Here is a 14,538-nt window from a genome sequence, read left to right as displayed (position 1 = left end):
CCCAAAGCCCAAGAGCACCGAGACAGCGCGAGCATATGGAAGCTGCTCCGATGCCTCTTGGGCAGGCTGTGGCCATAGGTTTACCTCTTTCTCTGGGAACCTTGGGGCATTATCTCTAGAGACTGGAGAAACTTGGTTAAAGCAGCTTTAGAGACTGGTTCTTGATGACAATGGAAGACCTGGTGGAAAGATGAGGCTAAAACCATTAAGAATGGAGCATGGGTAGAGGTGTGGAAACCTCCCAAGACCAACTTCTTGGAGAAGGAAATTATGCTGATATACAAAAACCATCTCTTCATGGTGACCACACCCTCTTTTTATGCCACACAGCAGCTTTAAATGCTTGGGACAGAATTGAGGAAGTAGGAAAGAAAAGTCATTTACTAAAGTTATACAGGGCCTAAAGGAAGCCTTCAAGGATACAGAATTGACTGTTATTTATTCAGTTACAAGAAATATAAAATGTATGTGATAGATGCCAGGCCATCTATCACAAAGCAATGATGAAATTGATCAATTATTGGTAGGAAATGAGCTGGAGGCCTTCAAATTTCATAAAAACAACATGTCAAGAGCAAAGGTTTGAAAAAAAGATTTTTCCATCACTTGGCAACAAGCCAAGGAAATTCTAAAAAAAAGTCCCACTTGCTCTTTATATAATAAAATTCCATTACCAGCAGGAAGTGATACAAAGGGTGCTCAAAGGAATGAAATCTGGCAAATGGATGTGTTTCAGTTTGTAAAATTTGGAAAATTAAAATATACACACCACATTATTGATACCTATTCAGGATTTCAATGGATAACTGTTTTGAGTTCTGAAAAGTCTGATTTTGTGACCACATATTTGTTAGAAGTTATGGCCATCATGGGAATACCAATAAAATTAAGACTGACAACGCTCCAGTGTATGCCTCTAATAAAATGAAGCAGTTTTTTTTTGCTTATTACAGTAGAAAGCATTTTACCACACAATCCTATAGGGCAAGTGGTTATAGAGAGCTCAAATGGAACTCTAAATGATATGTAAATAAACAGAAATGGGTAATAAAGATCCCCTAAGTAGATTACATAATGCTTTATTAACATTGAATTTTCTGAATGCTAATGAGAAAGAAAAGAAAGCTGTGGAGAGACATTGGATAATAGGGGAAAACACTACAGAATTACATCTGCCTGTATCCTTTAAAGATGTGCTGACTTCAGAATGAAAACCAGGAAATGTGTTACACTGGACAAGAGGTTTTGCTTTTGTTTCCACGGGAGGAGAAAAGCTATGGATACCATCACAACTGATAAAGATTGGATTTGAACAAGAGACCTCCTTGATTAGAGGAGGTGATAGTTAATCAAACAGCATGGCTGTTAAATCTAGCCTAACTTCAAAACTAACAAATGATTTTAGTTTGAATAAACATAACATGCCATAAAGTAGCCTCCCCAAAATTAAGGTTGGAGAAAGTTTTGTTTTTGTCTTTTCATGAGAATGAAGACATTTGGTTAAGGAATTTGAAAACCACTGGGAAAATTAGACATCTGAAGAAAGAAGACAAATCATCAAGAAAAAATGTCCCAAGAAAAAGAGTATATCGTATCTCCAACAAGATAAATTTTCCCAAATTTTCCCAGATTTTTGTTTCTGCTTTTCTCTACAGACATATAATGCAAATAGTGTTTCTGTAGTCCTACTCTAACTAAAAATAAAAGCAGACTTTGGAGTTGGAATGTGATTCCCTCCTTCTGTAAACCCTAGCATGCTTCTTAAAGTAAAATCCAAAATCTCTGTCTCATGTCAAAAAAGACACTTGATATGGGACAGAAAAAAACAAAAATAAGGGCCTATTGTATTGCCAGTAATCTCATAATCCTTTGGTTTCATTTTGGCTCATTGAAGCTTTGGGGTGTAAATACTATCTAAACATTTATAAAGTTAATATGTACTTTTTTAACTTTTTTCATAATATTAATGGTCATATAGAGTACCAATTAATTCTAGAAAAAAAGGCTTCATCTAGTTTCTCATGCATGATTTTGCATTTGAGTCTCTAACATATAACTAGAAATTAAGTTTTTGTACACTGGATGTTTTTTACAAGTATTGATCTTTTAATCTCCTTGAAATCTGCTGCATATGACTTTAAACTTTTAAGGTTTTTTTTTTTTTTTCAGTGAACCATGATCATGCTTAACAGTGACCTTTGCAATCTCCAAAAGGATAATGAGGCCCCATAATGATCATTCTATCAGGACTATAACAATGCCACTAAGATGAAAACTACTGCCTAAAGATCAGCTTTGAACTACAAACTGCTCCGAACAATTTTGAGGTAGCTAGCTGAGATGATCTAGCTTCATAGACCATTTAGCCAGGGCTTGAGATGAGCCTTTCACTTTCCCATTATGCAGAGACTAGACAACAAATGTTATAGGTGCCTCACTCAGCACTCAACAATTAATCCAATTTTTTCTTTTTAGGATCCTAAAGATGCCATCACTCCCAGACAGCAGGAAGTTGATGTATGAATACAGTGCCCACATTTCCAAGAGTTGGGGTGGGTGTTTTTCAGTTGTTCAATGGGTTATGGATATTTGTCATTGTATAAGGGGATTGGTTAAAAGTTGTTATTGGTAATAGTCTGATGGGGAATGTATTGTGTATGTTTATCTTATTGATTGTTAAATAAAATACTGTTTGGCCAATGAGACAATAAGTTAGACGGGACCAGGAGTCAAAGAGGATTCTGAGAAATGTAGTAGAGAAGTGCTGATCCAGGCAGGAAGTGACATAGCAAGGAGACTCATATTTAAGTGAAGGAGAAACAGGAAAGACCCCTTTTTTCCCCTCCACTTCTGCTCCAGTGGCACAATGTGATCCACCGGCAAGGAGGGACGCCATATTGGCTTTCGATAAGATAAGTCTTATAACATATATAGATTTATGATAATTAAGACTGAGCTAGCAGATGAGAATCCTAGTCATTGGCCAAGCAGCCTTGAAACTAATACAGGTTTCTGTGTATTCATTTGGGCCTAACTCGGGCTGGCGGCTGGTGTAAAGTTCACACGTGGCAGTGGGGCTTAGGCTCCTTTTGGCGGAAAGATTTATTGTAACAGAATGGTGTCAGTGAGTCTGCTTCCGAAAAGGTGAAAGTATGCCATATGAGACTATCATTTCCTTGAAACCCCTTAAATGTAACATTATCACAGAGGGCCACTTAACTCTTGTCCAGCCTTGAAGATATCTGTCATTTGGCAGTTCCTGTAAGGTGACTGGATAAATTAAAGTTGGTTGCTTGTAAACCTTAGACTATTCCTATCTAATCTTATAATGCAACACCTAAATCTCCATTAAATTTTCTGTCTGGATCTGAATATCTCTAATATCTGTTTTATTAAGTTACTCTAAAATTTGTACCTTAGTACTCATGTTAACCAACTTTTTAGTGATAAAACACAAATGATAAAACTAATAATGCTTATTAATTGACATTACATAAGTCCCATCTAAATGAATTATTCTCTCATTTAATTGTTCCATTTTCAACCCATGCAGCATATTATCAATCATACAGAGACCTAAATAACTCCATTGTGATAGTGTTTCCCATTTTTTAATGTGGGAAAAAAATCCATCTTTTAACTAATCCTCCTTTTAAGAATTCCCAATTGTCCTACCAAACCTACTGACAAAGATAGTGTAACTTAAGACTGCATGGCAAGTCTGATCAGAGAACCCAAGAGGTGAACAACCTGGCGGAGGACAGCTGCAGGTCCTAATGTGTAGCTGTGAGCTGAGAGTGACAGTCTGAGGAGAGGAGGTTTAGAGAAAGCCCCCAACCCACAGGGATGGATTGGAGAGCCAGCTGTCTCAAAAAAGCAATGGGATTGTGTGGAAGAAGAACATGAGGTTCTAGCTGCTCACAGACAGGCTAGCTGGTCTATGGACCTATGGTGGGTAAGTCCTATAAAACACTAACCAAAAACAACTTGCTGAAGAAAGGGGGTATAGTTCCTCATCACTTTGCATTATAATGTTTGGGAAATCTCTTAGACAACAACGATTACCCTCTCTAGTGCTCCCCCAATGGCTCACCACACAATGGTCCCCTTTTTAATTTACCACTTTCTATAGTTAATCCAGGTTATGTACTTACACATTTGGAGCTATTTGGAGTCTCAAATGAGACACATATGTAATGTTCGTCTGTCTGACTAGCCCTATTATTGAACATTCTTAAAAATAGTTGCATGTCATTTGTGTATCTGTTTTTGTCTCTTTCTGTTTCTTTTCTGTCTTTCTTTCTTTGTTGAAAACTGTCTATTCAATTCATTTGTCATTTATTGATTAGACATATAATTTTCCTGGTATTTACCCTCTAAAATTCCCTAAATTGTATCTATTAACCACTTTTCTGACATATAGTGGATAAATATTTTCTCCTATTGTCTGGACTGTCTGTTGTAGAGAGACTTTTTATTTTCATGTATGTACATCTTCTGATGCGAGGTAATTTTCTACAAAAAGAAAAAAATCCAGCCTAAACCAGTATATTGAAAAGTATCCATTAGTTTTCTTCTAGAAGTTTAAGTATTTCAACTTTTAAATTAAAGTTTTCAGTCATTTTTTAAATTGACTTATGTGCAAGGCAAAACAGATGAGCCTAATTTCAATCTTCTGCAGGTAGAAATTAAGTTTTGCCAGCAGCATCTTTTTTTCCAAAATATGTTTTTCCCAAAATGTAAATGGGCATAGTTTTACCATTTTTTGTCTCTATAACTCTATAGTGTAATTTGGATAAAGTATTATAATTCCTTCAGCATTGTTCTTATTCCTTAGCATTGCTTTCATTATTTGTGTGCCTTTCTGGTTTCATACTATTTTTTTCTGTTGCCATTTTATATAAACTGTGAAATGTGGCATCAGAATTTTGATAGATATTGCATTATATCTATAACTTATTTTTGATAGCATGGCCATTTTCACAATATTGCTTCTACCAATATAAGAGCATTGGATATCATTCTTTTTTGTCTTATGTAGTTGTCTTAATGACAAGAAGCAATTATCTCAATCTGTGAGCTTTAATAAGTTTAAGTGAAATAGATATTTATATATTTTGTTAATATTTTCTTCAAGAAAGAAATTACTGGTTCATTTTCTGTATTTTTTGTGGTTTAGCAAAACTAGGAACAACTAAAACCAGTGCAGCTGAATTGAGCCTAATTACCTAATTATTTAACTATTTCTTATTATTCTTAAATCTTTGTAGTGCTAGTTTTTAATAGGGATTTTTGTTAATGCTTTATTATTTTTGTCTTATATTCTTCAGCTATGAGTCTTGTGTTTCATTTATACAATTTAATATCTGGTAATTACATTCAGCAATATTAATTCCATATGCTTGTTAAATTATATTTGCCAAAACATTTTCAGTACTGAAATTATACATCATTTCTCCTAGAGTTATATAAGTAACTGAATTTTCTTACATTTAATTTCATATTATTTTATTCTGATATAACCTTCCAGTTAACCTCTGTATTTGTTCATCTGGGTAATAAACCATGCAAACTAATTTTTATTCAAAACATTTACCTTGTACCTCTCTGACATAAATTTTTATGTACTTCAACTTCTTGAGATAATACTCTAATTTTCTCCTTGGTCTATGTGTTTATGTACCAAAGTATTATTGTTGTAACTGAAGCTAGTTACTATTTTGTAAACATGTGGTACAATTTCTCTCACCTCATTAATCTTTGTTTAGGCCATCTGAATTATTATCATTTTCCATTGAAACCATCTGCTGGAGGCTAGCCCAAGTAATGGCCAGGTCCCAGAGAGGAGTTACGGAGTCAGTGAAGGAGAAAGTGAGCCAGGCAATGATAGTGGTGAGAATATTGCTGCCTGACTAACTAGCAGTCAAAATATATTTTTATTTATACAGAATTCAGTAAGCATGGACAGATTCATGTCATTCCATAACACAGATCATATCATTTTTGTTTCCAGACATGTGTTTAACTCTTCTTCCTGCACATCTGGGGTCATAAGTTTAGTCATCGTTGTAAACCATGACAAAATAGTTACCTTTTACAATCATTCTTCACTCAAGTTAAGTCATCACTAATAAACAGAGCTATTCTTTAGAATCAATTTTACACATCAACCACAACCACACATCCCATTTTCTAAGAATCTAGAGGCAAGAAAAAAATCTCAGGCCAAAGCTGCTGTACGTGTTGTTCAATTTATAGCATAATGCAATGTTAAGATATATATATATATATATATATATATAATATATATATATATATATATATTTCATATGTCTAATCCTGACATTCTTTGGCTCCTTGTTCATAAGACAACTCAGTGGCCCTGCATGAGCTAAATTTTCTAAGAAAGGGAGGCCCTGACACCTAATTTTAAAAATCATCTTTCTACACCATTCTTTGCCTATCAGTATAAGTTCCTGTGAAGGGCAAGGGTAACTTCAGCTAATCTAACTTTGTTGCCTATATGCCACATAAAAACCTGAGAATGTAGTAGGAAGAGGCTTGTAATCTGACCTGCAGCCAACTCTCCTAGCTCACCAAATCTTGTTGGCCTTTTAAAGTTTACTTTATTTTGATTATCTTGTCCCTGAGTAAATTCAAGAGTACATGTGTCTAGAATATCTCAGAACCTCACAAGGAGATCTCTGGCTACTTTATGTGCATCACTATCTCCAAGGCATAAGAATGACCTTCAAATAGATAAGGACATCTCCATAAAAACAGGAAGGGTAGCATGCTCAGGTTTCCCTGCAGAAGCTTAGAGGCAGCAATACTGGGAGAAGGCATAATTTATTCCATAATTGATTCATAAGAAATTTCCTATCAATCCAATAACCCCATATTGTACAAATATTAAAAGTTCTTCAAATATGCAACAGGAGTATATCAAAACCAAAAGTAGCACTGCAGCCATCATGTAGCTCAACTTTGCTGGATGTTTGTCAAGCATTTGTACTACCTTCATGACTTTTGCCATTCTTATCAGATATGACTATGGCAACAATCCATCACATTCAACTTAAAAACATTTGGAATGTTTATTGAGCTTAAAGTACATAAGCTAAAATAGCTTTTGAAAATAAATGTGATTATGGCAGTAGCCTAACAAAATGGCTATATCATTTATTTCACAATATCTAAAAAGGTATGTCTTTACATTTTGATTTAATAATTACGTTCTAATAAACTTGAAATAAGGTTTGGATTGTCATAATGTTTTGCAATACATTTAGGTGTAGTACAGATGTTTAAGCTTTGTTTTGTATCATTAGAACTTTGGTGAATAATGCTTCATATTCAAAAAAAATTTAAAAACGTAAGACACATGGGAGAGGGCCTAGGCCCTGCCCAGGATGATATGACAGAATTTGGGGAACCCCCATGGAGGTCCTTACCCTCCCTGGGGAGCAGAGGGTGTATGAGCTGGGGGGATGATGGGGGGTTGGGTGGAGAAAAGGGAGAGGGAGAAGGGATTGCCATGTGAAGCAGCCTTGCTTCTAACTAATTTAAACTAATAAAAAATAATCTCTTGGGGGAAAATTAAGAGTCCTGATTCATAAGTTTTGACAAATATTTTAACTTTGTATAATCACCACTAAAATTAAGGAGAAGGCTTATAATCATCCCAACAATATTTGAAAATAGATTCTTAATTTTCTAATTGTTTTATTCTGATTCTTGTAAGTTTTGAATTTTATTACAATGTGTTTTTTTTCCTTTAGGAAACACTCCTACATATACATCTTATACACAGGAAATGATATGCTAGTCAGTTTTTTAATCAATAGGACGGGATCAGTGCCAAGTTATATACTTCAAAGACATGACCCTGGAACTGAATCACTCAACTTGATTTTATTGTCAACATCTCTGCCTCCTTCCAAAAGTCTCTTCTAATTATAAACTCATCAGTGAGCAAGTTTCTGACTAGATCAGAAATTTTCTTACAAAATCACCTCCAGAAAATACCTTATAGAGAAAATACAAAGTAATATGCTACTAAGCCCCATATGTCTCAGTCCAATCATGTTATCAATCAACATTAATTATTCCAAGATTAAACTTAGAGCTGTTAACATGTTCTTATGAAGTATCTGACCTAGAACCTTCTCTGAGTGCCCAGTCTACAGGATTTGACCTGAAAAGAGCCCAAATGAAACCTCAGCTCTGCCTATCTTGGCATGGAGACCTCCTAAACTACCCAATCTCTAGTAAAGAGACATGGTAACTCTTTGACTCCATCAGTTCAGTTCATCCAAATATCATCCATGTCAACAAACTGGGCCAGAAGTTTAAAAGCAAAATACAACAAAATACAAAACTTTAGAAAATATGTCTTTCCCCATGTTTTCCAGTACCAGAGTAATGATCTCAGACACAAATAACATGAATGAAATTCAAGGCACAGAATTAGATATACATATCCACTGAGATGAAAGAATCTAAGAAAACATGAATAAACACATGGAATAACCAGAGGTCAGGAACCAACTCCTGATTAAGTCCAACAAAGCACAAGAAGCTGATTGAAATAGTGAGGATACTCAGACTATGAAAATTGAATTCAATAACAAGATAGAAATACTGGAGGGAAAACCCAAAATGAAATCAAGATGCTTGAAACAGTCAATAAATCTAATAATTTCAGTGGAAAGCTTCAGTATCAGAATGGCTCTTGAAGAACACAGACTATCAAGGTTTAGAAACAAGGTCATGCAATAAAAAAGAAGATAAATTAAAAATAACCAGCAGCTTCAATATGCAGAAACTTTGGGAATTCACAGAAATACTGAACTTATAAATTCTGAGCATAAGAAAAGAAGGGGAATTTTTAGGCAAAGTCATAGAAAATATTGTCAATAAATTCACAGTAGAAAATTTCACAAATTTAGAGAAAGGGGTGCCCCATCCAGATATAAGAAGCATATAGCAGTTCAAATAGACAGAACTATAAAACAACCTAATCAAATTTATATTAAAATTAAAATATACAGAATAAATAAAAGGTATTTAAAGTTGTGAAAAAGGAAGGCCATGTCAGCTATAAATGCAGGGTTGTCAAAATGACAGATGATTTCTCAGTGAGAATGTATATTCTCTTTGAGGTCCAAAAGATCACAAATGCCAGACCAGGCTATTTCACCCAACAGTTTTAGCAATTATTTTGATTGTGGAGGAGAAAAACAAACAGGCTAAAACCTTTATTAGCCCTAAACCATTCCTGAAGAGAATATTGGAAGTAAAATTTCATCCTGAAAAATTGGATAATCATCTTTATGATAGTATAAGGGAAAATACGTGAGGCTAAGATAGTTGTTACATAAAGTGGAGCTAAGAAATCAAATACTCCAAAGTCAACAAATTAACAAGAACTGATATGCATTCTCAATAATAATTCTGTATATTAATAGCCTCAAAACCTCTAATAAAGGAATACAGGCTGTTACTGAATTCAGCAAGAGAATCTATCTTTGTGTTGTCTAAAATAAACACACCTTCCATTCAAATACATAGTATATTAGAGTGAAAATATATACAAATAAAAGTATTCAAAGAAAATGTGATCAGGGTGAAAACAATTACTATTCTATGATTTGATGAAATAGATTGCAAGCCAAAAGTAATCAGAATATACAAAGAAATAGATTCCATTTTGATAAAGGGAAAACTCCCCAAAACAAACAAATAAAACCTTTACATTTCAAAACATTCTCCAAAGTACAGATCATTCAGAAAAATAAATAAATGAACATAAAATAAGTTGACAACATACATTAAATGAACTTAACATACATACAATATATCCCACATAAATACTCCAGGATTCACATCTTCTCTGAAGTCCATGGAAGTTCTTTTTTTTTTTTTAAGCCCATGTATTGGGAAAAAAGAAAATCTATCAAAATTAAGGAAATCAATAGCAAATGATATTCCAGAATAAGCACAAACTCTTGGTGTGTAAGCATAATATTATTAGATGATTAATTTGACATTAAATGAATCAAGAAGTAAAATTGTAAGGACTTTTGAATGACAATGAAAATATAACATACATAATACACTGGGACAGTGAGAGTAGCCTTGCAAGGGAAAGCTATATTTCTAAGTATATATATTTTAAAAAATTAAAAAGTACATAACTAAATAACTTAATGATGTAACTCAAGCACTTGGAAGATAAGAACAAACAAAAATTAAAAGTAGTACATGGGAAGAAATAATCAAAACCATGCAAAAAATGAATGAAAAAAAGAAAAAAGAATATGAGAAGTTCACTCATTGAAAAGTTAAATAAGGAATAGAAGAAAACAAGAAAGGAGATACCATAATAGAGAGAGACTGTTTTAGGTTTACAGAGAAATCAGGCACTAGGGAAAGGTCTGGAGATCTACAAAGATGACACCAACTAACAACTAATGATCTAACCAACAGAGGAGAGGTTACTTTAAATGCCCTCCCCTGATAATGAGATTGATGACTGTTTTATATGCCATCGTATAGCCTTCATCCAGCAGCTGGTAGAAGCAGAAGCAGGCACCCACAGCTAAACACTGAGCTGAACCTTGGAACCCCGTTGCAGGGAGGGAGAAGTGATGAGCAAAGGGGTCAAGACCAGGCTGGAGAAATCCACAGAAACAGCTGACCTGAACAAGGGGGAGCCCAGACTGATAGCTGGGAACCCAGAATCAGATTGTTCCAGATCCCCTGAATAAGGATGTCAGTTTGGAGGTTTGGTTAATCTATGGGACCCCTGGTAGTGGATCAATATTTATTCCTAGTACCTGAATGGACTTTAGGAACCAATTCCACATAGAGGGCTACTCTTTCTGCCCAGATATGCAGGGGAGGGTCTGGTCCCTACTCCAAATGATATGACAGACATCGTAGATCCCCCATGGAAGGCCTCACACTCTCTAGGGAGCAGAAAGGGGAGGGGATGGCGTTTGGTGGGGGGCAGGGGAGGAGGGGAAGTTGAGGGATCTAGGACTGACATGTAAATGAAGCTTGTTTCTAATTTAAATTTAAAAAGTAAAAAAATAATAATTTAAAAAAGAAAGAAATTTAATGAGTGGTTCTATGGATGATAAGAATGCTGAGAGCAATGAAGGTAATGGAGGCCAGCTTATGAGGTTTCCTATAGACACAAAGACTACCAGGGCCATTCATGTAATGTACTTGAATTAAGAATCTATAAAAGTGAAACTTTCTTTTATTTAATAAGACAATAAATAATGGGTAGTTGGAGATGAATATCAGATATGATTAACAGGAGATGAACTTCAATGAGGGGATATCTCTGGGAAGTGTTTTCTCTGAGTCAGCCCATACAAGATGGGTTCCAGTATTGGGGAGGGGGGGATGCACACATCAAGATGTCAGCCAAACTTGAAATATGCAAGTGTCCCATGTGGCACCAATTTTGAAGGCATGAAGGGGTATCTCTGTGATCATCAACATATATGATATGGAATCAGCCTGCACCTAAAATCAATAAGGGTATTCGGCAAATGACAGAGTAAGAATAGTTCTGCTTTCGTCATCTCCCAATTTCTTTGCTTTTTCTTTTTATACTTTATTCTTTGTCATTTTTCCTTTTTCATAGAAATAATGATATTAAAGACTATTAATTGTGTTTCTAACTGGATACATCTATAACTAACACATGAGCCCTTTGATAATGTATACAAAGATGATATTTTGCTTATCCACTTGGCAAAAAAGTAAGGTACCTCAAGTCTAGTTAGACATAAACACAATTACACAGGAGAAAGCAGAAGAAGCAAGAATTAGTGCTTTACTGATTCCTGCTACACAGCTGGGCTTCCCACATGTGTAGGTATCAAAACAAGGCCTCTGCATTCTTTAGTACTACTAAAGACATTCAAGACAACTGAAATGACCAGAACAAAAGAAATAACTGGAGCCACCTTCCTTAGAAATGGGTTGAAATAAAATCATTGACAAGATACCTATCATTCATTGAATAACGTATGCTATTAAATCCAGTACCATATATCCTCAATCAAACTTAAGTGTACTATTGGCTAAAATTGCAACCTCTCTCAATAGATTTTTAGTTAGACTGTAAGCAGAAATTTTCTGAAAAAAATCATTATTTAGGTTTTTAGCATTTTTTACTATATAAAACAATAATTTCATTATGACATTTTTATACTTCATACCATACTGTTTAATCAAAGTAATGCCTGAATTATACTCTGTTCTTCATTACCCACTCTGACTGACCTCCTCTACCTTTATAATTCCATTTTCAATTTCATATTATTTTTAAGATCCATATTCTGCCTAGTAGAAAACATATGTGATCTTTTTCTTTTTGACTCTGGCTTACTTAGCTTTCCATGATGATTTTCATCTTCATCTATTTTCCATAAATGACAGAAGTCTGTTCTTCTTGATGGCTGAATAAAAGTCCAATATGTATATATATCCACATTTTCTCTCTCATTTCATATGCTGGATGCTTTTTTTAAAGGTATTTTATTTTTATTTCATAGAATGTCCAAATTTTTTCTTTCTAAAAGCATTTGAAGTGTTTGAGGAATTGCTTAGCACAGGATTCACAGTTGGGGCTCACAAGAACCTTTCAGCATATTTCATTCCTACCGAATAGGAATGAAGTACAGAAGACTATGCCATAATATTCTTCCAGGTGAGAATAATTTCTGAGATTGGATATTAATAATAAAACTACAAGTCTAGTACTCAATGCTCAAATCTGAATTCAAACATACTGCTACATATTGGCATATTGCTAAAAGGTCAACAGATTAAAAAATGCCTTGACAGTTCAACCATTCTCAAAAACAACATTAAAGACACATCTTTGTCTTCATGGCTGCCTTCAGTAATGACTCTGGATGCCTTTTGTAAAGGCTTTATTCCAAAATTCTAAATTGACATTGCAACCAAAGGATTAATTTGTTTTCTCTTAAATAGTTACACTTATTTTATCTCATAGTACAAATATTTTAACTGGCCTTTGAATAGTGCTAATTTCTTGAGTTATAATAAACATTTATACTGTTGTTGTAGGAAGTTACACATAAAAGTTTCATCCAACTATTCTCTGTGGTCAGAATACTGACAGAAAATCTTTTTCATTTGTCAATTATTTCTTCCTAAAATACAATCTGAGTAAGTTTCTTGTATGCCTTCCCACTTACAAATGTGAATATAAATCTTACTGTCAACATTGTTTGACTTTCATTAAGTCCAAATCTAGAACTTAAAGTTGGGTTATATTAGTAGTTATTTTCATTTCTTCTTAGGCTTTCAACCATGACATTTTCACAGATATTCTGGTAACACACTACAGATGATAGCAAATGTACTTCCTTCATTGTTCATCCAGTTGTTTCAGGGAAGAAGTGACAAGTATTTCCAGTGTTTGTGCAGTAAACCAGGTACTCCAGCACAAGGGTCAACTATACCAACTCTTGCCCTATACCAACTCTTAAATCAATAGCAGTATGAAATGGTCAAAGAAAATTAAATGTAATATTTACCAGGAAATTTCAAGCAATATACCCAGTGAGAAGTGTGTGCTTTAAGGGTCAATCGGGGTAGTCTGCCTAGACTAGAGAAAAAGAACAGTTAACAAAGATGACATCAAAGCAAGAATAGCATGAATGAATGGAAGGGAGTATGTGTTCTCTGTAGAAAAGTATATCTCACAAACTTAAGTCTCGTAAAACGCACATAGTCTTCTGTGTTCGCTACTCAATTGCTCTTGTGCCTCTGTTTTGCATTTGATTCAAAAGCTGACTTTCTTGGAGAGCTGTAGTGAAGACAAAAATGCTCTCCTTTCAAGGTTTTCAGATTACCACTGATACTCATGACCATAGCAACAGGGCATTCTAGCCTCCATGCTACCTGGTGCTCTGAACTCCATCAGTTGTCACATAGTGCTCTGGGATGGGTTCTGTGTATGTCAAGCAGGCAAACTAAAGCCGTGGCATAGTCAGGGACATCTGGGTTTACTCCAGCAAAATTGTGTAAATGTGTTGATGATATAAAATTAATAGAATTTGAACTTTCACTGTGATTCTTACTTTTCTCAGAGACTCTGAAAAACGACACACATGAAAATTTTTACTCTTTTTTGGTTTGCAGATTATTTTTTTATTTGAATTAGAAACAAGATTGTCTTACATGTCAATCCAATTTTTACTCTTATATGTATTTAATAAATAAATTTCAAGTGATGGACAAACTTATAAGGTGATTAAAATATTTAAATCACATAGGAAGTTACATGAGATTTTGCTTTCAAACATAAATTTATATTCTGATATTATTCTTGTGTTCATTCTATGTTTGGCATTTATAACAATATAGCACAGAAAACTGAAATGTTATATATAAGTATATATTTATAGATAATAGGTTTAAAGAAGTCTATTTACTATGAATTGTGTATACACTATCCTTTATTCTTCAAAAAAGTAAACACTG

The sequence above is a fragment of the Cricetulus griseus genome, chromosome 3 (assembly GCF_003668045.3).
Source record: "Cricetulus griseus strain 17A/GY chromosome 3, alternate assembly CriGri-PICRH-1.0, whole genome shotgun sequence".
In the NCBI taxonomy this organism is placed as follows: Eukaryota; Metazoa; Chordata; class Mammalia; order Rodentia; family Cricetidae; genus Cricetulus; species Cricetulus griseus.
This window is presented reverse-complemented; position numbering follows the sequence as displayed.